The following is a 23,783-nucleotide window of genomic DNA, read 5'->3' as shown; positions in this document are numbered from 1 at the left end:
CTCGGTCTTGAGTAGCTTGAGACCAGTATGCTGAGAGGAAGGCATGATAAAATTCTCCTTTGCTGTGACAATCGTGAATGACCGATCGCATTCTTACAGCTGGTTCATTCTCTAAGTAGCCACACATAAATTCTAACCCGTGCTCCAATGACCAGTTAGGAGGAAAACAATGAGAGAATTGATGAAGCCATGCTTGTGGATGAATGTCGTTGCCGGAATTCTTAAATGTTTTGAATTTACGTGTATTAATGAACAGCTTATAGTCAAAATCATCATGTCGGCGAGTCACATATCGATCAATGTTACGTTGTGTCGGCGGTTCTATCTCAGAATTCGGTGCATCTGGCCAATGTCTTTCATAATTTCCGAAATGCCCTGTGTTATTATTTTGTGGCTTTTCCGTATTTCTATGTCCCTCTTCCAGTGTTGGAGCACTAGTCTCCTCTGAAATACGTAATTCTTGTATTACTTGTGCCAACTGATCTGGTACTTTCCGGATTTCTCTTTTATATTTCGTATTAATTTGATTCTGATTTTGTTTGACTTTCCTAATTTGTTCGTACTCTTCTTTGTCATTGAAGACTACCGGTTTTGTGTTATTCAGATTATCATCTACCTCCGTAGATAAATTATTTAGCTGATCCGAAAGTACGAATACTTTCTCTGACAATGAACTGATTTCCTCAGTGTGTTTTTCTGAACCAAGTTTCAGAGTGTCCATTTGTGTTGAAAGCGTATCTACTGTGACCTTTAAGTTTTCCTGGGGTTTTGCAAGTTGCGTAAACGAATCGGTAGATGCAACTGAGTTAATTTTAGCTTGCAAGGTGTCGTGATTTTCATGAACAATAGTTTCCAGCTCTTTTATGGCTACGTCGTGATTCTGTAATGCATTTTCATGACGCGAAAAAATAGGTTGAAAATGCTCACAAATTTTTTTTACGTCATTACAGACGTTGTGACATTTCGATTCGATGTTATGTAACTTAGTAGTTAAGTCTTCACGTGTTTGTTGAAGTGTTTCTTTAATTTGTTTCTGATTTTGTTCAAGTGTTGTGTCTAATTTTTGAAGCCTTTGGCCCATTTCTTGCAGTAATTGTAATGACAATGCACTGGCGTCTGAAACACGTTCTTCAGTGCTTACCGGCAGTGCATTTGCGCCGGGAACATTCGCATTTTGAAAGGCACAAAATGTCTCTTGGCTTATTTGAGAAAACGGTGAGGACGCAAAAACTGAATCTAAGGTATCTGCAAGATTGTGTCCTGTCATTTCGGATTCCTGAGGCGAGCTCTTGCCGACCGATCGACTGATATTGCTTCCCTGTTCACTAATTGTTTCACTGTCTACACCATTATTTGCCGCCTGGTCCATTTCCCTATGCACAATTACCAAATTACTATGTTAAACATTAGTTAATTCATTACACGTTGGCGCTAACACATTGCTTTCGTCTTCACTGTCATTTCTCAGTTTACTTTGGAGCCTAGTATTACGTATTTCACACGCCATAATTGTCACAACATTTCACACAGTGACACAGAAAAGTACAATTTGAAGAGTAAAATAAAAAAGCACTTGAACATAGCACTGAAAATAATATCTAGTTAACAACAAGCGCAGCTGCGAAATACTTGGTGCAAATCTACAAGCGTGCCACAGCTGTTTTACTGTACAGCAATGAAAAACTACAACTACAAAAGAGATCCTCTCTACAATTACGTGCTAGCAATAAACAATAACTACACTAATCACACAAACTGCAAGAAAAAACCCAGAAGGTTCCAGTGAGGTATCACCGGCTAAGGGTCGACATATGAAACGTCCCCTTAGAAAAATTATAAATGACTGTGCTGATAAACCTCTTACGTTCTTTGATTTTCGAACAGTTGAGCAAAACTCAACGTACTCAGACATTTCTCTCTTTACTTATTCTGATCATCTCTAAACTGACACAATATTTTTAGCGCAACGCAATCTGACTTTCAATAATCCCTACAAATGAATGGCCCTGACTAACAATAACCTATACCTTTCATGAATCACCTACCTCACAATAATTTTCGTTACTCGAACTACCGCAATACAGCGAGCGCCAATACTGGCAGCTACATAAAAGATTCTAACTACTGATAGGCATACTTAGCGAATGAAAGATTATGATAGAGAACAAACAATATATATATATATATATATATATATATATATATATATATATATATATATATATATATATATATAAGTTCATGAAATCCGGTCTTACAAATTTACTTTTTCTGATGGACACACGTGCAGATCATCCGCTCTCAAAAGTCCGCTATCTCTCTCCCCACATCCACCACTGCTGGCGGCTCACCTCCACTACGTCCCAACACTACAATAGTAAATATTCCAACAATGCAAACCAGCCACAGACTGCACACAGCACAGTCAGTGATTTTCATACAGAGAGCTACGTGGCATTACCTCCATAAAAACCTAAACAGCCTACTTACATTGTTTCAGCAACCTTTTGATATTGATACCTGGGGAATTCCTGTGGAAACACATGATCTCTATCTGTCTCTTTCTGTGAAGTGGTTGCTTCCTGATCAGTGAGCGTCAGTTGCGTACCACCTGAAACCACACAATGCTAGGCTGTGGATGTCTTGGAAATAGACCTTTTGTGCTACCTCCACTCAATCAAAAATTGCACCCTGTGTGTGGGACAGCTTTCCCTTGATTCCTACTGGTTTATACTAGGACTGGCATATTTACCAGGAAATTCTGGGGCTGTCCAGGATTCTACCCCACAAACGTATGGTTTCCTAGTCCTACTCTTCCCCCTTCTAGATTTTCAATGTCTCATATTGGTGGATACTGTCACAGTTAGGTAGTTTGATAGGAAATCCATTCTGTTGGAGATAGATGAAAATGGAAGTTAGGACTTCAAATTGCAGCTCAGTATCACTGCCTCCTTAAACAGTTAACAGGAGGGAGGGCAGAGGTTTGACTGGAGTGTGCTCACATCATTGGGAAGAATAAATTCATTAATCGGGAATTTGATGCCGCCATTGGAAGCAGTGTTATAAAATGATAGTTGTAATTTAAGATTTCGATGGGAATTTATACCGTTATGGCTATGTAATTCCCGACCATCTACAGGTCTGCTAAGTGTATTTTTAAAGCACTATAGAATTCCCAAGTTATTTCTCCTTGCTACACCGGGTAGAAGAAAGAGGGAAAGGGTCTACCGAGTGACAAGATAGTATCAAAAACAAATCCACCTTTAATTGAACCAATACGCCTCCACATTTACTCTGCAAGACAAAGTCCACTGGGATGTATTGAGACACACTCAGTACTGCACACAGCAACCATCACCACATGGACAAAGCACTTTGTAAACGGATACACTTCAACCATGACCGTTCTTTAGCAGCTGCCGTGGTTAGTTGACATAGATCGCAGAAATCTCTATAGACCCCTGCACACCACTACTGCACATTGGCCACGCCGGTAGCTGCATTCAGAGATTGCCACTGCGACTGCCCAGCCGTCAACTGATTAATAACATTAGGAGGAAGAGGAGGAGGAGGAATCATCCAGCACAAACACTTACCACATTGTATGTTCTCAAATTTACACTTAAAAATCGGAGTATACTTGCAACATATGCGATCAAGAAGGATACCTAACACATACATAGTATTATTTCGCTATTCATCCGCCTAGGGGTGACATGGTTAGGTCAACTGCATCCTCGTATCCTGCCTGACCGGTCTGGGATGCTCAGTGGTGGCTCTCACATTAAGCTGGAAATGTCCATGTCTTCCAGCCACAGGGTCCCTCCACCTTGGCCCGGACGCCAAGCGGTGTCGTCCTGAGAAACCAGCCCCATATTTTTCAGTTTCATCACAACTAAATATCACGATTGCAGCACCAATCTGGTGACATCTTCCGACAATGAGCGAACTACCGGAAATACATTCTCCTGACGACTGTGGCTCTGTAAATATCAGTTTCTCACATAAATCTACTTCATTCTTATGATTGGAGATAATTTTCCACGTGAAATCTTTCACGCCCCTTACGGCAATCTTTATTTGCTTACAGCGTTCGAAAAAATTATCGTTAATCCATACACACACCGGTTATATGTCTCCCTTCTACTCAGTTCTAGGAAATTATTCGACATTTAGGCCTTCCAGCCAATCAGATTCAAGAACAGACTGCAGGTATTTTCACTCAGCGCTTCTGGAAGCTGCTGCATCCTGCCAAAGCTCTCTGAAACAAATGTTGCAAAGCACAGGCGTATGGCACTATATGATAATCAACAGCGTCTCTGCATATAAAACGGATGGAAAGATATCATCGATATGGCTTGATGTACTATAATAAACATTTCAATTGATAGAGTGACAAAGAACATGTAGGGATCTGCTTAGGGCAGCTGATGAGAGGACGTTCTGCGTATCTATGATGTTACACCTGTATTGCCTCCCCTGTCTGTACAATACAGCAGATGCATTGCATTGGTATATTGTGCAGGTGTATACGAAATGAATCTGACACCCCTTACAGTAGCACATAGTCGTCAATGCATTGAAACCACAATCCCCAACATCAAATCTACCCACCAACCTTATGGTTAGACACACGTAATTTTTTACATGAATAGTAGTCTGATCACTTCCCACAAATGTCTGGTGGTACGTCGGAACACTAACCACAGTACCGTTTCGGTCCAACAGCCTAATATTCCCGACAACTAGCGTAATTAACATTTATAGGTGTATACCGCCCGAAAAATTGTGATATGCCCACACTCACAACAGCTGACTGTCGTTTCGCACGGCCTACCATAGTTTCCCAGTAGCAAAAACCTCCCGCCACATCATCGTTACCACATTTTTGTCGAAGAATAAAGGGCGTAATTACAATTAAAAAGCCTTCGCATCTTTTATTTATGACACGCACTTTCTTGCAAAATAGTCAGTGTACGCCAGAGCAGGAGGAAGTGATATTCTTAATATAGAAAGAGTAACTTAGAAGGGTCTAGTTAACTCCTAGGGAAACGTCACATCAGCCGGCCAGACGTCTCACCCACGAGATGTCTCGACTTCGACACCTCCGAGAAATGATTTAACATACAGGGTGTCCCAGCTATCTTGTCCACCCAAAATATCTCTGGAACAATAACAGCTATTGGAAAACGACTTTCACCGGTATCAATGTAGGGCTGGGGCCCATGAATGTACATATTTGGAAACATTCTAAAACGAAAGCATATGTGTTTTTTAACACAAACTTATGTTTTTTTAAATGGACCTATATTTTTTCTTCAGCAATCCATAGCATGACAAAGCACATACACAATGGCGTTGATTGCATCGCAATATTCCCATTACATCCCGATATATTGAGACGCGAAGTTGACGCTTGAAACACCCGACATGCTCTGCTAGCGCACGTCCGGAGGCTCAGGCGTGAACCCCATGCTGCCCGTAATCGCGATGTGATTGACATGTGTGATCACACCTCCATACTTATCAAGAGGTCCGAAACGAATAATTCGCACAATATGAACCAGTACCGATCGGTGTACACCCGTCAGGTTGTCTTATTTATCCTGCACACCTAAAATAGGGTTTATCTAATGCGTTATATGACCCATTGTGCCTGTCGCGCAGGGCCTGGATCTACCTAGTCAAGTGTCCAACGTAGTTCCCACTACTTCCACAGTTACCACTTCGCCTTGTTTATGATTTGCGATCCATGCAAACTCCTGTACTCCACCACCCCCCGAGCATCCCATTTGTTGTTGCTTTAGCGTGCAGTACACCGCTTGCCAGTGTAGTCGTGCATCAGAGTAATCTAGTGACGGTACGGAGGTGCTACACATTGTGAATAAACGTTGTGTTGTGGAGCTTATACTGTACAGTATAATGTACACACATGAAGCTATGGCAGAAATGCTGCTGATCTATGGAGAATGTAAGTTGACGGGAAATACGTTATGAGATTGCTTGTTTGTTGATAGTACTGTTAGCGAACTTTATGATTATTAAGCTAATATGTCTGTTTTCTATCCTACTCTACATACCTGTACTGTACCGTGTTGTAGGTGGACGAAATGCTGTTCAGGCAGAATGACTGTACAGAAGACGATTCCCTGACAAGCCATCGCCTTCGTGCCGGGTGTTTGGTCGTCTCACATCTCGTCTACGTGAAACGGGAAACTTAAATCCAAGACCTCGACATCGTCCTAGAACACGCACAGATGAACGTGCTGAAGTTGCTGTGCTCGCTACCATAGCTGTGAATCCTCAAATCAGCAAACGTCAAATTGAACGAGAAGTTGGTGAGTCGAAATCAGGTGCACAGCGTATTCTTAAACGTCACAAATTTCATCCTTACCATGTTCCTTTACACCAGGATCTTCATGGAAATAACTTCCGCAATAGGATAACATTTTGTCGGTGGGCTCAGCAAAAACTTCTGAATAATCCAAATTTTTTTGCAGATGTTCTCTTTAGCGACAAGGCATCATTCTCCAACAAAGGAATTATCAATATGAGGAATATGCATTATTGGTCCGCAGACAATCCAAAATGGCTCCGTCAGGTAGAGCATCGACGTCCGTGGAAAGTTAATGTTTGGTGTGGGATTATTGGAGATACCATTATCGGACCTTTCTTTATAAATAGCATCCAAAATGGCAGACAATACTCCAGATTTATACGACACAATCTTCCTGTTCTCTTGGACACCTTACCTCCGAACCGGAGAATGGTCATGTGATATCAGCATGACGGATGCCCTGCACATAACGCCTTACGAGCATGACGACTTCTGAATCGTAAGTTCCCTGGTAGGTGGATTGGACGAGGTGGCCCAGTTAGGTGGCCTGCCCGATCTCCGGACCTTACACCGCTGGATTATTTTCTTTGGGGAGCAGTGAAGGATGCTGTTTACCAACATGAACCAACAACACCAGAGGACATGAAGCAACGCATTATTGATGCTTGTACAGCCATCAAAGAGGAAACAGTAGCACGAAGTAGGGCATCCTCCATATGCAGAGTGACCCTATGTATGCAAGCCAATGGGCATCACTTTGAGCATGAGATGTGAACGCTATGTTTAGTATGTAGTGCTGGTATCACAGTGGAAGTTTCTACAAAGGGCCATTTTACCCAGTGATGTTAAGAAACATTTGTTTGCAACAATTTGTCATTTAACGCATTAGATAAACACAACATTGATAATTATGTGATAATAAAACTAATTGGTTAAACATGTTTACATTCATCTTCTATGTCCTACCTGAACTTCCCAAATCAAAACATTTTTACCTAAACAACGGTAAAACTTTTGGTCCACTTGCTCGTTTCACTAAAACCATCAACATGAATTTTACTATTACGAGTGAATGATTAACTGTCACTTGCGCTAGATCTACAGTAAAGTAAAGTTTTAACGTTGAACGGCATTGCCTTTTTAGTAACAGATTAACGATAAGCGAAGTTAACTTAGTGACTAACGTTGCGGTACACAGACATGTTACAGAACCGCATCACCCCTAGCCTATGGCATAAATACCTGTTCGAATGTACGACGTTAATGCAGGACGGCAGCAGACCGTATTATTCGTTTCTGACCTCTTTTGATAAGTATGGAAATGTGATTACACACGTCAATCACATCGCGATTACGGGCAGCATGGGGTTCACGCCTGAGCCTCAGGACGTGCGCTAGCAGCGCATGTCGGGTGTTTCAAGCGTCAACTTCACTTCTTAATATCTTGGTATGTAATGGGAATATTGCGATGCAATCAACGCCATTGTGTATGTGCTTTGTCATGGTATGGATTGCTGAAGAAAAAATATAGGAGGTCCATTTAAATAAAACATAAGTTTGTGTTAAAAAACACATATGCTTTCGTTTTAGAATGTTTCCAAATATGTACATTCATGGGCCCCAGCCCTACATTGATACCGGTGAAAGTCGTTTTCCAATAGCTGTTATTGTTCCAGAGATATTTTGGGTGGGCAAGATAGCTGGGACACCCTGTATAGGTCTTCCAGCCAACCAGAGTCGAGAACAGACTATAGGCATTCTTCTCTTGGGAAGTCATAAATAAATGAATCCGTCCCCAGATTTCAATATGACTGCTGCGTCATCATACATTGATGTGACATTATGACTATTGATGTATTCCCATATAAACTCTGTCCTTGTGGTATCGCTGGAATGGTCCATGGTTCAATGGATGGTACGTATGTTGGACTCCAGTACTGACCGGCACAGCGCTGTCTTAAACACTAAAACTTGGTGCACTTCCGTTACTCAGAGCCATCACAACAGAGAGAGGAATGGAATGGAATTATTTTCATATATCCAAATGAACATGTAACTACCCTCGTATGAAACGAGAGTCGCCTAGCCTACAAATACCTAGTTTCATCTTCTTTTCAAGATCATCCAACTATCCACTATCCACATTGGAAATACATGAACACACATCATCGTAAATAGGGAAATTCTTGAGATTTTGTTAGGTTAGCGCGTAAGAGAAGCAATTAGTCTCCTAAAAAACCTTTATTAATCTGTACATATATTTACTCACAGAAAACAACTGTTTCTTTATTTTTGATTGTTGTAGTTGGAAGTTTCGTTTAAATTTTCTTTTCGTATGATTGCGAATTCGTACTGACTTGTTTGGCTGGTTCTAACTCCGTTGTTCAGCTTTGGGCGACTTTGTTTTTCCATCTGCGAGAGAGAAACCAGATGTATCTGTGTGCTAGAATACATGACATTGGCCCTGTTTTATAATTTTTCTAAAAAAAATGTGAAGCTGATTAAATCCTGAACTTTACTATTAATCTCTTGAATGAGACAAAGCGGTCCCGGTACGTTTTTTATCTGCCAAGTAATTCTGTTCATGAAATGGTCCCTATGCGTTTATAATTTTCGTAGCAAATTGATCCTGGAATGAAAATATCGCAGCTCGTAACGTAATTGCTGGGAAAAACGGTGGTTGATGCTCTCTTCGCGCCAGCTGCAAATTTCTAACTGCATTTACTGAGAGCTAAGTGCAATTCTCCAGACAACACCTAAACTATTTTTTACAGATTACTGAGTGAGACACACTTCAAATAAAAAATAACTTGGATCGAGGATGTGGACAATGCTCTTAGGTGAAATATTTTTTCTAACAAACTATGTTTAAATTATCTGATATATTATGACTTGTATGAAATTAGTGTTACAACACGCATTAACACTGACAAAGGGCAACATTGATATCAAACTCTTACTCTCACTAATATTAGACAAATGATTAATAGACTGAAAAATACCTTACAGTGAGAGTTATTCAGTCTGTAATGGAAAATCTAAGGTTCACTGTTATGAACGTCTCATTCAATAATGATTCCAAACTATGCACGACTGCAGTGCAACTATATATAAAAAAAAAATGTTACCTTCACTCTTCTTCATATGGTTTTCTACTCTCATTTCATTCAAAATCACTAATCGAATTTTTCTCGTATGTTTCACAATATTCAAATACACACAAACGCACTTACCTTTACATCTATATTGCCAAGAGTCCTCTGTTCGGCGCCTGTCTCGCTGTTCACTTTGCTCGGTATTGCGCTATCATATTTCTTTGTCAACGTTGATATGTGAAATATTTATGTCAACGAAATTTAACAGTGTAATAGGGAACTTCGTCAAATCTCGCCTTTCGTTAAAGAAATATGATGAAATCTAGAGCCTAGCCGTAGATTTGGTCATAAAAGACGTCGGTCTTTTGTTCACTGCAATGTCGAATGTAACCGCTTGGAGCACTGGCATCGCTGCAGCTATTTGACGTCTCTTTAGTGTGTTTGTAAACATGGTCTGCCGTGGTAAAAATTGCTGTCTTGAAGAGCGCGCCGCAGCGTGTAGTGTGAAGCAGTCGCCCTCCGTTTCTGGCGGTGGCGCCACTGTGGCAGTCGCAGGTTTGGTGTCTCCCTCTGGTGCGAGAGGGAAAAGGTTGCCTGTTCACGTGCATTTAAGGGGCTCTATGAGCTCGCTAGTCGGTCAGTCTTGGTCAGTCTCTCGTCCCCAGCTTGCTACTCTGTCTCTCTTCCGCATTTGTTAGGCAGTTAGTGTCTGTCTGTCGTTCGGAGTGCTAGTATGTCTGTCGTTCGGATCAATCTTTAAAGCCGGCAAAATGAGAGTCTTTCCACTCCGCCAGTAGGAGAACTCAGCGAGTGGTCGCCCGGTCGGGGCGTAGTTCCTGCATCTGAATCTGCGCGTTAGGCCGCCAGTCTGCACGAGTTTGCTCAGGCAAAGACACAAGATGACTTGTCCGTCTTGAGCATCGGCGCATGTGAGGTCGCCACGTGAGTCCAGTGGGCCACGGCGTATAGCGAGGGGTAGTGGCTTCGCGGTCGACACGAGAGCAACAGGAGTCAACCCACGACATCAGCCTGCCGGTGCGAGCTGCGACGCCGTGAGGCGGGATATCGGCGCGCCTTCGTTCGTCCGTTGAAGCGGCTGGCAGCGGACGGTTCGGGAGAGCGATTTGGGGGTGCTGCGCTAGGTCTTCTCGAGAAATCGCAGTTTATAGTTAAGTGATTGGTGATATGTTGTTTGATTTACTCTTGTTAAATTCTGCTTGTTTTCTTGGTGCGGTCACCAACCGTTTTGCTTTGGGGTCGTCCCACCATTCTTCTCTGTTTGCCCACTCGCGGGAAGGTGGTTGTTTATAAATTGGGTGGTCCGTTTTTCCCTTGTAAAGTAGGGGCGGTTTAGAGCAACCTGCGGTTCAGGTTGTTCGGTAATCTCCCTATCAATCTACCGTACGTTAGTAGCTGCCTCTGTCATTTTTGTCGGGTTTGGTGTGTTAACGAATTTATTGCTTGGAGTGTAGCGGCCTAGTACCTGAAATATGTTTTGATCTTTGGAAACCTTGATAATTTTGCCTATGATCTTGAGAGGCGGTATCTGTGTACTCTAGAGCATCTTAACTATTGTTTGGCCAAACTTGTAGAATTTTATATAAGATTGAATTTCATGGGCTTTTATTTAAATGATCATTTTAGTATACAAAGTTGCCAACCTTTCACCGTAAGACTTTTCTTAGAAGTTAAAATCAAGTTGCCCTTCGGTGACAAGGTTAATATTTTAATTGTTACCGAGCGAGGTGGCGCAGTGGTTAGCACACTGGACTCGCATTCGGGAGGACAACGGTTCAATCCCGTCTCCAGCCATCCTGATTTAGGTTTTCCGTGATTTCCCTAAATCGTCTCAGGCAATTGCCGGGATGGTTCCTTTGAAAGGGCACGGCCGATTTCCTTCCCCATCCTTCCCTAATCCGAGCTTGCGCCCCGTCACTAATGACCTCGTTGTCGACGGGACGTTAAACAACACTAACCTAACCTAACCTTTTAATTGTTAGTGTTTTGTGCCATTTCCATCCCTCCTACGGGCGGTGCATAGTTTGTGTGCTTGTGTAAATTATTAAAACTCTTAGTTTAAAGTTTTCTGGTGTGTTGCAGATTTGCACCAGTGTAGTCTTTCAGAGGCTGTTGTGTGCGATCGTAATTACGGCCGTGTCAAAGGGAGCGGTCGGTTCTCTGCCTGAAAGCTCATACAGTCAAGATTTGTTTCTGTCTGCCTCTGAATAAATTGTAACTTCGATATTTAGAGGGTGCTTTCTAATTATAATTTTAAATCTGTTTCTTTAAAAAATATGTTTTTAAGCACTATTAAAGTGAATAAAATTCCCATTTGTTAAAAGGAATTTGGTTATGATTTCATCAGTTACTCCCTGGCAACTACTTCCATGCTTACATAGCGTGATTAAATGTGTTAATGTTCTCGATGAATCGCTAGTAAATAAAATAAATCCTTAAGGATACTCTTTGAAAATGAATCACAGTTCATTACTGGTAGCAGAGCGTGGTTAGCGTTCTTGCTACTTCTCTTTGAGTAACTGATAGAATTGTAGTTGTACTTATTTTATAATTTTGTAATATTTCGCTTTGGCCAAGTGACTGTTTAGCTGCATGTTTCAGGTTGTCATGGCGGCCAGACAATGTCCAGGATTAGGCCTGTTGTGCACAAGTCAACTCTTATATGAGTTGTGCTGTGTTGGTAGAACACCGTGTTGCTACAGGAGGCCGAAATGCACGCGTTTAATTATACGCAGACTGGCGTGAGGTCTGGAACAGTTAACTGTAATTAATATAGCCAATAACGTACATTGTTGCTGGAATACTTAACTTTAATCCATAATTTGTGTACATCGCTCTTGACGGTACATAATTTCCATTTCAATATAACTGGTAATGGCGCCTTGCAAGGTCGTAGCAAATGACGCAGCTGAAGGCTATGCTAACTATCGTCTCGGCAAATGAGAGCGTATTGGTAAGTGTAGCATCGCTAGCAAAGTCGGCTGTACAACTGGGGCGAGTACTAGTAAGTCTCTCTAGACCTGCCGTGTGGCGGCGCTCGGTCTGCAATCACTGACAGTGGCGACACGCGGGTCCGACGTATACTAATGGACCGCGGCCGATTTAAAGGCTACCACCTAGCAAGTGTGGTGTCTGGTGGTGACACCACAAGTTGCGTATTCGTAATATAAACAAACAAGGTACTGTTCCTGAGTTGCTTGCGGACTTAAAAGGTGCCTTGCTCAGTCCGGTTCAAATTTCACCGGAAGTTATTGGTTCCTTTCCGACAGCCGTGGCAGTGGCGGCAGGAGAAGTCGGTGAGTTTCAACAACATTTAGACTGGTTTCGTGTTGATCAACCGAGTCGCAGGCAGTTAGCTAGACTACGCGCACATTTGGTGCACGTGTTTAACCGGGTCTCTGTTCTAGAACAAGTTGTTGTAAACGTGGCTGATCGTAAGGAAATGGTTGAGTTGCAGCGAAAGGTGGCTGCGTTGCAGATTAGGTTAACTGGGTTAGCGTCTAACTCCGAAGAATGAAGAATTTAGTGGGCAGGTCCAAGTCGATCCGGCACGAACTGGAAGTGAATTAAATAACCCAGATCGCGGAATTTGACCTAACTAAGAGTTTTTCGCAAAGCAACATAACCCGATTGCACTTTTGTTAAAGGGTGTAGGAGAATTATGTGTAGAATCGTTAGCGAAGATACAGGTAATTCTGTGGTTACTGGTTTGTTTTGAGCGGCATTCTTTTGCTTTTCGAATATCGCACTCCACCCTTTTAGCTCTGCTGTACCCGTTAGCAAACGGTAAGTGTAACGAATTAATTTCTAGAGCTCTTTCGGAGGGATCTCGTTACGACAACTTAGACAACTAATAACACTGAGAGACTCACAGAGGGTTTTAGGAAACGTCTAGAATGTCAGTATATTTGGAAGGTGCAGACTGCTAGCGAAGATTTGTCGATGTATGTGGAAAGGGTAAGGATAGCTTCGCAGGCCTTGCTAAGTGATTTGTCAGAAGAACAGATAATTGCAGTAGTTTTGGAAGGGCGGCTGCTGCTTAAATAAATTTTACTTTCAAGTCACCCCCGAAGACCTGGGAAGAACTCTCTGTTGTTGTTACTTCTGCTTCTGCGCTAAAGTTAAGCGAGAACTCTAGGAATGTTAGTGTGTTGGGGCAAGCGAAGGAATGTAAGTACATTTGTACTATGTTGCCGTTAGAATCTTTTATTCATCGTATACAGTTGTGTGAGGCATGTATTATCCATAGTTGAAGATGTTGCTATAGATGAGGTTCGAGTAGGGACATGCATCGAGAATGATGACCAGGAGTCATCACTTCCATCCGGCATGAACATTTCATTTTTAATTTACGACTTCCGTGAGATGGATCGGTGGCTCCACAACAATAACAACCATTCTGGCGAGGGTGGACTACTGGAGTGGGAGTGGGAGATGGTGGTTGCTGAAAGACAGTGCGACATCTCCCTTCTGGAAGGGCACGTGGAGATCTTTGACTGGGTGGGAGAACTAGCAGAAATATCGACTTAAGACAACTCAGTCCTCGGAGCCAGAATGTAAAGGATAATTATAATGAGACCGTCATCGTTACAGCGTGTAGCTATTTTTCTGGAATACTGATGTAATTAATTGTTGTTGTTTGTTCACAGCATATACTAGGTGGTCAAAATTAAACTTTGCATATTTAGCGCATTATAACATGGAAACTAATAACTGTACGGGTACCAAACTTCGTAGGATTAATGTCCAGAATATGGGCTGCATGATTTCCATGCATCACAGCACATCATCCAGTTCCAACTATGGCCAATAGGTGCCGTGATCAGTCATTGTGGTTCATAGTTTCACACACCTGGCAAGTCGCAGTGCACTTGTTGACATGTCAACATGAGCCTGGGCAAAGGAGCAGGGCCGTATTGGTGAAGCTCTATTATCAAAACAACAATAATGCTGCAACTGTACTTCAAGAATATGGCCGGCTGAAAGGATTACAGAAGGATCCTCATTCTCCACCTGCTGTGCGCAGCATGATGAAGGAGTTCGAATCAACTGCAGAACTGGGCATCGCTACGGCAAGAGGCCGTCGACTGGTTGCACCACAGGTGGTTGATGAAATTGCTGTTGCTATGGCAGACAACGCTGCGTGCAGTTCCAGATCGTCAGGCAAGGTGTGTGCTGTGTCACAACAGTTGACATCCCGTGGTCCACTGTAAGAAAGGTACTTCAAGCCATTCCAAATTGTATATGTAAAAGATCTATATCGTACAGCAGCTTGTACCACAGGACGCACAACGACGTATTGACCTTGCTCTCCACTTTCTCGCAAGAACTGAAGTTGACGAGGGCTGGCCGTGGAGCATCCTTCGGACAGACGAAGCTCATTTTTCTCTGACAGGTGAGGTGACCATACAGAACCGCCGAGTTTGTGGATCTTCACTTCCAGTCAATGTGCTCCACAGCCACGATCATCATTGGCCCATTCTTTTTTTGAATGGGTTGGCACTCAAGGACCAAAGCCGTGCAGTGAGAATGGCCAGCGTTACTGCGATATGCTTCGCCAGCATGTCATACTCACCATACAGGGAGAGACGCATTGAATCCAACAGTTTTCACACAAGATGGGGCCCCACTGCACATCTGCTTCTCCAAAACACATTTGGAAACCATCGAATTATTACCCAATAGTTTCCAGATGCTTGGTCGGCACGATCACCTGATCTCACTTCCTGTGATTTCTGGTTGTGGGGCTACCAGAAGGACAGGGTTTACCAAGGGAACATTCACCCATGTGCTGATTTGAAGACTCTTCTGGGCACTGATGGACGACGTATTGAGCCAATTTTGTAGCACTAATGGTAACGGTAAGTAATAGTATGATGTACAGAAGCAGCATGTTAAAAGTGATTCAGTTAACTGATTCTGCGCTGTTTCTCTTTCCCATGTCCTTGACATTAATGCTACGAAGTTTAGTATTCGCACGGTAAGTAGTTTCCTTGTTGTATCGTGTTACATAAGGAAAGTTTAAATATAACCTCCGGTACTTAAAAAATCTTCAGCATTGTACTTAATTGTTTTCGTTATTCGTACGTTACAAATGTGCCACCAACACCGCCACGACAACAGCTTCCTGTGGCACCTGCACCTAGAACGGTGGTTGTGGGGGCAGGTATCAAAGACGCACCTGAGCGACGTGCACCGCCATGCAAAGTGCTGCTCTATGCTGCTCCAGAGTCGGCCGCAGCTGCTGCAGTGCCGGCCCCCAAACCACCGCATACCCTCAGTGCGTCCGTGGGTGGCTCGGTCAGAGGAACGATCTACCCCCCCTCCCCCCCCCCCCAGGGTCAAACATGCAGCAGCATCAACGAGCGCCTTCGCCACAGCCTGGGTGCTCCCACCGGAGCTCACTGCCGCCACCTCCTCCTACCCGAGCTCCGGCTGCTCGCCACCGCCGGCAGCAAAAGGTATCTGTGCCTCGCGCACGCCTCTCCTTTCTGAAGGCGCCTCCTATCCACCGCCCTCATCCGCCAGGTGGACACAGTCGTTCCCTCATTGTAATATTAATGATAATGAAACTGTGGCTAGCGGCAGTGCTTGATACCGTCCTCATAGTAAAGGACTGAAGATTAGTGCCGTCGTGACGCCTCTAGAATAGTCGGTGGTTGCTAGGGCTTTTGAGAGGCGTATCTCGTTTACTAGAATCGAGGAGGGAGGGTATCGCGACCCAGTTAGGTTTCTAGAAACATGCCTGCCAGTGCTAGAGGCAGAGCTACTCAAAGCCCTAGATGATCTGAAATGTAATGCCATTCAATGTAATGCAACACTCTGCTGCGAGTTGACTCCCCCTCCAAAACAGTAGGGTGCTGCTGAGGAGAAAAACATGCACTAACCAGGCCCTCATACTTGGCGGGAGACGATATTCCCTACCCATCTTTAAGTGCTCACTGTTCACTCAAAACTGAAAAGAGCGACGCGACACGATCGACGGACACACTAGAGACCCTGCCCAACTCATCTGTGCAAAGCTTCACCGGCTTTTCCCAGTGGTTCCCATTTCGTGACTTACTTTCTGGACAACCCTCGTAAAAGGCTTGGTCCAGAGAGTACGTGGCCTAGCATACACTCCAGAACTTTTCATAAACCTCCGAAAGTTAGTGCACGTTGGTGTCCGTGTATAGTCTTGCGTCTTTACCCAAATCGGCAATGTTGAATTCGCGCCTGGCGTTCGCGGTATGCTCATAATCTGTACTAGTTATAGCATCTCCAGTGAGAGTTCTGGTAAGTGAAGATATGTCGGGTAGCCTGGTTTCGTCAGGTGTCGTCTTACTGTGCAGATACTCATAATGGAAAAGGAAACTTTCCCTCATCAGGGTATGCAGATCAGGTGCTACGCATAGCCTTCCGAGGTAGAATTTCAACGAGTTTATGGAGTGGGGCCTGCATAAAACGTAGCGTGTCAAGGAAGTGGAGCGTAAGTTTTGGCGTCATCCGTTTGAAGGAAGAAATATACTTCTCAACGTTCTCAGGTAGGACACTGACCTGATTTTTCTCCCAGCCGAAATTAACCAATTGCTCAACAAGAAAGTGAGGTTCATACCCATTTAAATTATGGAAGAATACGGGGATGTGTCGTGGTAACAGATACTTCAAACTGCATGGGTTGTGAGGTGCACCGCGGAACTTTCCTGTAAGCTGACAGTGGTCCCCAAGAGGAGGAAAGCCTATCAACTTTCCATGAGAGTTTTTCGAGCTCAGTGAACAGCCAATCCATAGAATTACCCCCAACATAAGATTCATAGCGGCTAAGAGTTGAATCATAAGAACACGCAATTTGATACGCAGGTGCATAAGGCACATGTTTTTGTGGGAAGATGGAATGTGAGGCTACCAGAGAGGGTGATAGGGGCAAGGAGACATTCCAAGTCCTGGTGGTGAACATTTTCGAATTTAATGAACTTGTTTTGTTCTGTGGGCATAACAACATGTTCCGCTTCATTGGATTCACAGTCCTCCAGGTGTCGTTTTAAATACATTTCTTCTTAAAAGTTAGTAGACACCTAAAGGAAATACATCTCTTCTTAAAAGTTAGTAGACACCTAAAGGAAATACGTTTTTCATCTTAATGTTCCGACAATTGGCCGTAAAGGAGGATGAACATGTCTTTGATCCATATGTAATGCTGATTATCACCTTCAGAATATAGCAGCATGTTTACCTGTATATCATGCTCACCTTCACATTTCGAAAGAATGGAGTTTTCCAACCACAGCATGTTTGTCCTGCTGATGTCTCTTGCTTTTTTTTTTTCTTTTTCAGGTTATACACGTGAACTGAAATTCTGGGATTTTGTACCTCAAATTTAGATATGTCCTGAATCTTTAATGGAAACTCGATACTGTTAAAGTTATATCATCCGCAAATGTTAAGACCTATTCCGTATCGAGATGTGGGCTCTGGATCCCGTTCAATTTATCTTTCACAAGCTAGGATTGACCATACAAAACAAGCGTTATCCTTTTAATTTTGGACAGTAACACATGCCTTCTCATCAGCTATATCCTTAGGGAGTTTGATATAACTGGACCCTCCATTTAACGGATAACAGACTTGAATATGGTTGGCGAGGTGTGATATGTGACTGAGTGCTTTAGCTTACCCTATTACCTCCATCTTGGAAAACCAGGCCTGTATAGCACCCAAGGTGGATTCACGATACCAGACGTAGTGCATGTTTTTCTCCTCAGCAGCACTCTATTGTCATGCTGCCCACATAACACAACTGTCATGCCAATTCTTGGCCGCAGACTGCAGGGGCAAGGGAGATGCTCCTGCAGCGTTCCCGATGAGAAGTGTTTGATCACCCACAATACAGTCCGTAAATGGCTCCCCCTGAGTCTCATCTCTGCTCACAAGAACCGCTGGCTACGAAGATAAAATGTTTCCACAGACAACGAGCTGCAGACCAGTGCAGACAACTGGCCGAAAGTACAGGTGGCTGCTTTCTATGACGAGGATATTGGAAAGTTGATACAACACTCGAAGTTTGAACGGCGAGTATGTAGAGAAGTATGTGGAATGTGTACCTAACTGCTGCAAATAAAACGTTTCTGGTTTTCACTGTGGTTTCTATTTCGCGACCGATCGGAACTTACTTTCTAGACAACCCTCGTATTACACGGCGCTTGGGTTGTGCTGGGACGAAATGTTCAGAAAAACGAGGCGCAGCATTGAACTTCTGACTGATGCAGATATGCTTCTTTTGCGTGAGCGATTGAAGAGATAATGCGTCTTGGTGATGGATGAGAATCCTAATTTCATCGTTCTTATTAAATGTCGTTGAAGCATAAGGTTTATATAAGAAGTATTCCTGGCGTATGTTACACTCATCATATTCCACTGGGTGAGATATATCAAGAAAAGACGTCATAGCGAGATTTTAAGCGTACGGATTTAAGAAACTCGTAGTTCGCACGTGCTCTTGCCTTGCGGTTCTGCTGTGAAGTGCTGTGATGTGCACTGTGTGCACTGGCTTTATACCTTACACCCATCTTATCTTAAATGTAGTTGTACAATGATTTCCTCGCCACGAAAGTCAACAAGTTGATTATTCTGAACCACAACACGCAGCTCCAGATAGTGTGAATTGTAACTGTAGGATATATAGCGTTGATAGGAGACTCAACAGTCTTATACCCTGTTCCAACTGCTGGGAAGAATCCGTAAATTGAATGAACCAATATATCGTGTTGAGTTTGTTCCAATGTTGTACTCAACACAGATTGTACTGAGAGGGAGAATTGTTTTTTAATTTAATTTAATCATATGACTAGGGCCTCCCATCGGGCAAACCATTCGCCGGGTGCCGGTCTTTCAGTTTGTCGCCACTTCGGCGACCTGCAGACGATGAGGATGATAGGATGATGATGAGGACAACACAACACTCATTCCCTAGGCGGAGAAAATTCCCCAACCCAGCCGGGAATCGAACCCAAGCCCAGAGGATTGACAATGCGTCACGCTGACCATTCGGCTACCGGGGGTGGACAAGTTTATTGTTAGCCTCTGAGATATTTAGGATGTTGTTGTATGTGTCCAGTCCAATCAGCGCAATTCTCCATTCTCCAACACTTTAAACATTTGATGGGAAGTAATTGACACGGAATACAGACGATCCTCCTTTTAAAGTCAGAGTGTACAACATTGCATCTAAACATCAATCGGTGAATGGATGCTTCATACGCATCACTATACATCATTCGTAAACGTGTAAGGTGTAATATTTGTGGTTTACTTATTCTGTGATTGAAGACAGCTGTGTAAGTTGAAATGACACGTTTAATGTCGCAATATTAGCACAAAAGTACACGCTTTAACACAGTTTACAATGTGACAACAAAAAAACAGTTGTCAGGACAACGCCTCTCGTCAACATCAAAAAGTGAAATAATCCTAAACACAACAATATTAAATATTAACTCTCAGAAGTTTAAATTATCCTAAACACGACTATATTAAAGTTCAACTAGAAGTTTATTTACCAAAATTGTTCCTACGCCTGTGTTATAATGTTGGTCAGTACTTCGAAAATCGTCCGATTCCGGTTCAAAGTTCGGTACTATTTTTAGGATGACAGTCAAGTCTATGGTGGAAGATTAGTTATATGACAAATTGAGTGAAAGATTACCTAAGGTATCTCGAGTTTACAGTGGACGCAAGCTGGTGAAACAACAAGTTTACGCCTCTGTGTACTGTATTTGCCTTAAGCTGCGATGAGCTGTCGTCTGCTAGGCCGCTCTCTACCGCTGAAATTCCTATGAAACTAAATTACACCTCTTCTGAATTTTCCAGCTGAGACTTTCCCTGTGTTTCTCGTTATGCAAGAGAACATGTACACATCCTTACTCTTAGCATGTGACGATATACACGCGCATGGTTCTGCACTTGACGCCATTTCAGAGAAGAGTCCCCGAAAATTTCCGTCTTGTCTTATGTCTCCCCACCTGGGTTCTTTCGTTCTTCACGTCATGGCTTTTTTTGACCATTAGGTGCGTGTCTCTTATTTTGCGGAAACTCTCTCTACCAATCGCAAGGTCCCTACCATTAAATTGCGTCGAAACGTAGGCTCTTTTCTCCTTCCTGGTACGTTTCCGCCAAACGGATGTTTTGTGCCCATTCCAGACGCCTAAATGCGTACATTGACTCTCTCACGTGTGTACCACTCGCTGAACCCATGATCGAAAATGTGTCACTGGTCTTGTTTCGTATCCATTTGGAATTCCGCAACACAGTTTTCTAAAAGCTTTCTTTCCTGTCCTCCCTGATATGGGGTGTTACACTCGCTCAGCCCGTCTGAGTCACCTGATCGGTCATTGACTTCCTGCATGGGACAACGCCTCTCGCTGCTTGTTTCACCTACCGCTAAAACATGCATTATAGGAATGGTGTGTTAATTACTTTCAATTGAGAATCATCCCTTTTTGCATTACATACTCATAGGTAATTTTGCGCTCATTACCGCCGAATTAAGTTAGGTGTCATATTCACCCCCCCCCCTCCCCCCGTTAGGATGTATAAAGCTGTAATGTAATGTGTGAATCTGACCTTACGTTTTTCTTTTCTGCCACCTTACAAACGTCGCAGAGGAATGTATTAAGAAGTCTTGGTAGCGACAAAAATTATAGAACACATGTCTTCTGCCTGTGAAGTATCATTGTAATTCTTCTGGGAGTTTGAAGTCGTCGAATGACTCAAAATAGTACAAGTTATTTGTATTTCCCTTTTAACATATGCTACCCACTGAGTTCCAGGTCCTGCTACACCCAAATTCACAATTCTGCATTCTCCTGATTTGCAAATAAGCTTAGGTAATGTATTCTGCATGAACACACCTCGGAATCTCGGAATATTGAGTTTCTTCTTAACAAACTTCAGCAAATCAGTATTTGTAAGCGCCCTGTCCGGTAGAACCGCTAGATTTTTTTTTTTCCTTGTATGGTTTCAAGTATAGCCCTTTTCTGATGGCAGCTGCCTCCATTATGCGTTTATGTCTTCGTGTCTCCTGCAGTTGCTCCTGAGAGTTTTTTGCATCCTTGACTGTCCTGGCAATAGCCGCAGCACCCGCCAACCAGTGAACCCACCGATGAGAGACCGCCTAGACCAGGAATGAAGAAGGGAATAATTCCATCCGTCATCTAGGGTGTTGATGGAACCCTAGGTGATTTATGTTCGAGACTGGAATAGAAGGGAGAACCGATAGAGGTACTCAAAGTATCCTCCGCCACACACGGTCAGGTGGCTTGCGCAGTATGGATGTAGATGTAGATATATCTTGGTGGTATTCCACGCTGTACATTAGGGTGAATATCTAAAATAATGGCTCTGAGCACTATAGGACTTAACATATGAGGTCATCAGTCCCCTAGAACTTAGAACTACTTAAACCTAGCTAACCTAAGGACATCACACACATCCATGCCCAAGGCAGGATTAGAGTCTGCGACCGTAGCAGCAGTTCCGGACTGAAGTGCCTACAACCGCTCGGCCACAATGGCCGGCGGTGACTATCTGTTCATCTTAGCAAATCAGTAGAAAACTATAGTGAGAGATAATCTGGGAATGCGAGGAACAACTACACATCACTAGGGGTCTGGTTGGTTGTAACATAGAATAAATTATGCCCTCCTAACATGTACAGAAGACATTGCTTATCGAGCAGACCTTTAAAACTACAAAATACATACACCTAAGATCGTTCTGTGGCTTGTCTGCAGGGAGTGAGAAATACTACCTCAGATGGTATTGATCTTGACGTATTTTCTGGTTATGACTCCTGACATTCAAATACATAAGTGTCATTTTTTTAACTGGATATGTACACTCGACAGCAAAAAAACTGGGTCACCCCTGAATTCCAACGTGTAGGCTGCACCTGAATGTATGTAACCAACATAGCATATCTGTGTTGCACATAGTCGCAACCCTCCACAGTACAGTCGTTTTGAGATACAGAATGGGTACCGCAAGAGACTACTAGAGAACACCGGTCTTTATGACAGTCCGTCCAGATGTAAAGTAACACCACGATAGTACAGAAGAGATCAGACAGTCCTTAACGTTTGTAAACTAAACTTAATTACAATAAGTGACATTTCAAATGTTATGGGACAACTAGTTTTGTCACATAAATCGTTCAGTAATCCTTAGGCACAATTAAATATTTGAGACAGTATATGGATTTATAAAGTTGTATGGCAATTGGAAACAAGTTCTTTGCTCTCTAAACGGTTTACCCAACACATGCTGAAGGTCGTTCAACGTTCAACGGGGAGTGGTTTCGCATCAACTTTATGTAATACTAAGCAGTTAAAAGAAAACGTGATTAACAGCGGCAACCACTCTACGGAAACCCCAACATTAACAGCGAATCACAAGTAATATCATTGTTCACATTACTCATCAATAGTTACCTGTACACGAAGCTGTACTTTAAATGACATGACCAACGTCATCGTTCTGGATCCGGGTGCAAACCCAGAACGTAAAGCCATTGTTAACCAAGCAAAGCTTTGTGCCTTATCGAGACTCGATCACTAGGCAGAAAGAGACGTCAAATATTGACGTTTGCACCAGTATCAGTTATCTATTCTCAACTTGAACGTAAATGACGATAATGTTTGTACGAAAGCAGGAACCCTAACATGACAATTACCTTCTTGGTAATTAACCTCGAAAGACGTTGTATAGTGTTGCATTGTCAAGGAATAAAGGATGCACATGTTTAAAATTGAAATGCCATCATGTAATGCTGGGGACAAGGATGCGAACCCAGCACCTAACCGGATTGTTGAATAAGTATGTAAAATCAGAATGTAGATATCACAGTTTGTCACCAGTATTGGGGTTGGAACCTTAAATGACGACTGAAGTTGTATTGCCTGAAAGGGATTCGAACCCGGCGTCTACCGCCGTCGTTGTCTAACCAGGAACAGACGAGAAATGTCCGATGTTGGTCCACCATCAGCGAGATGTGCACACGTTAAACTAGAAATAAGGTGACGAAAATGTCTATGCTGACTGAGAGTCGAACGCCGCACACATGGTTATGAAGACACGTTAATAATCAACTTCATATTCAGTAGTAGCTAGGAGTAGCATGTTTAGTTGCAAACCTTAAGGCCTTACTCATCCCTAGTCACGTGTTGCCTAATATCTGCGATATCATGATGTTAATTTACAAGTGGATTGATTGCCGTAAAGAGCAATGTTCTCTAGAAGTCGTGTATCATTGAGATGTAAATGAAGTGCCTCAGCAGAAAGTAATTTCCATCGTGCAGCAC

This window comes from Schistocerca piceifrons, chromosome X (assembly GCF_021461385.2).
Source record: "Schistocerca piceifrons isolate TAMUIC-IGC-003096 chromosome X, iqSchPice1.1, whole genome shotgun sequence".
Lineage (NCBI taxonomy): Eukaryota > Metazoa > Arthropoda > Insecta > Orthoptera > Acrididae > Schistocerca > Schistocerca piceifrons.
The sequence above is the reverse complement of the archived record's forward strand: the minus strand, read 5'-3'. Positions refer to the sequence as shown.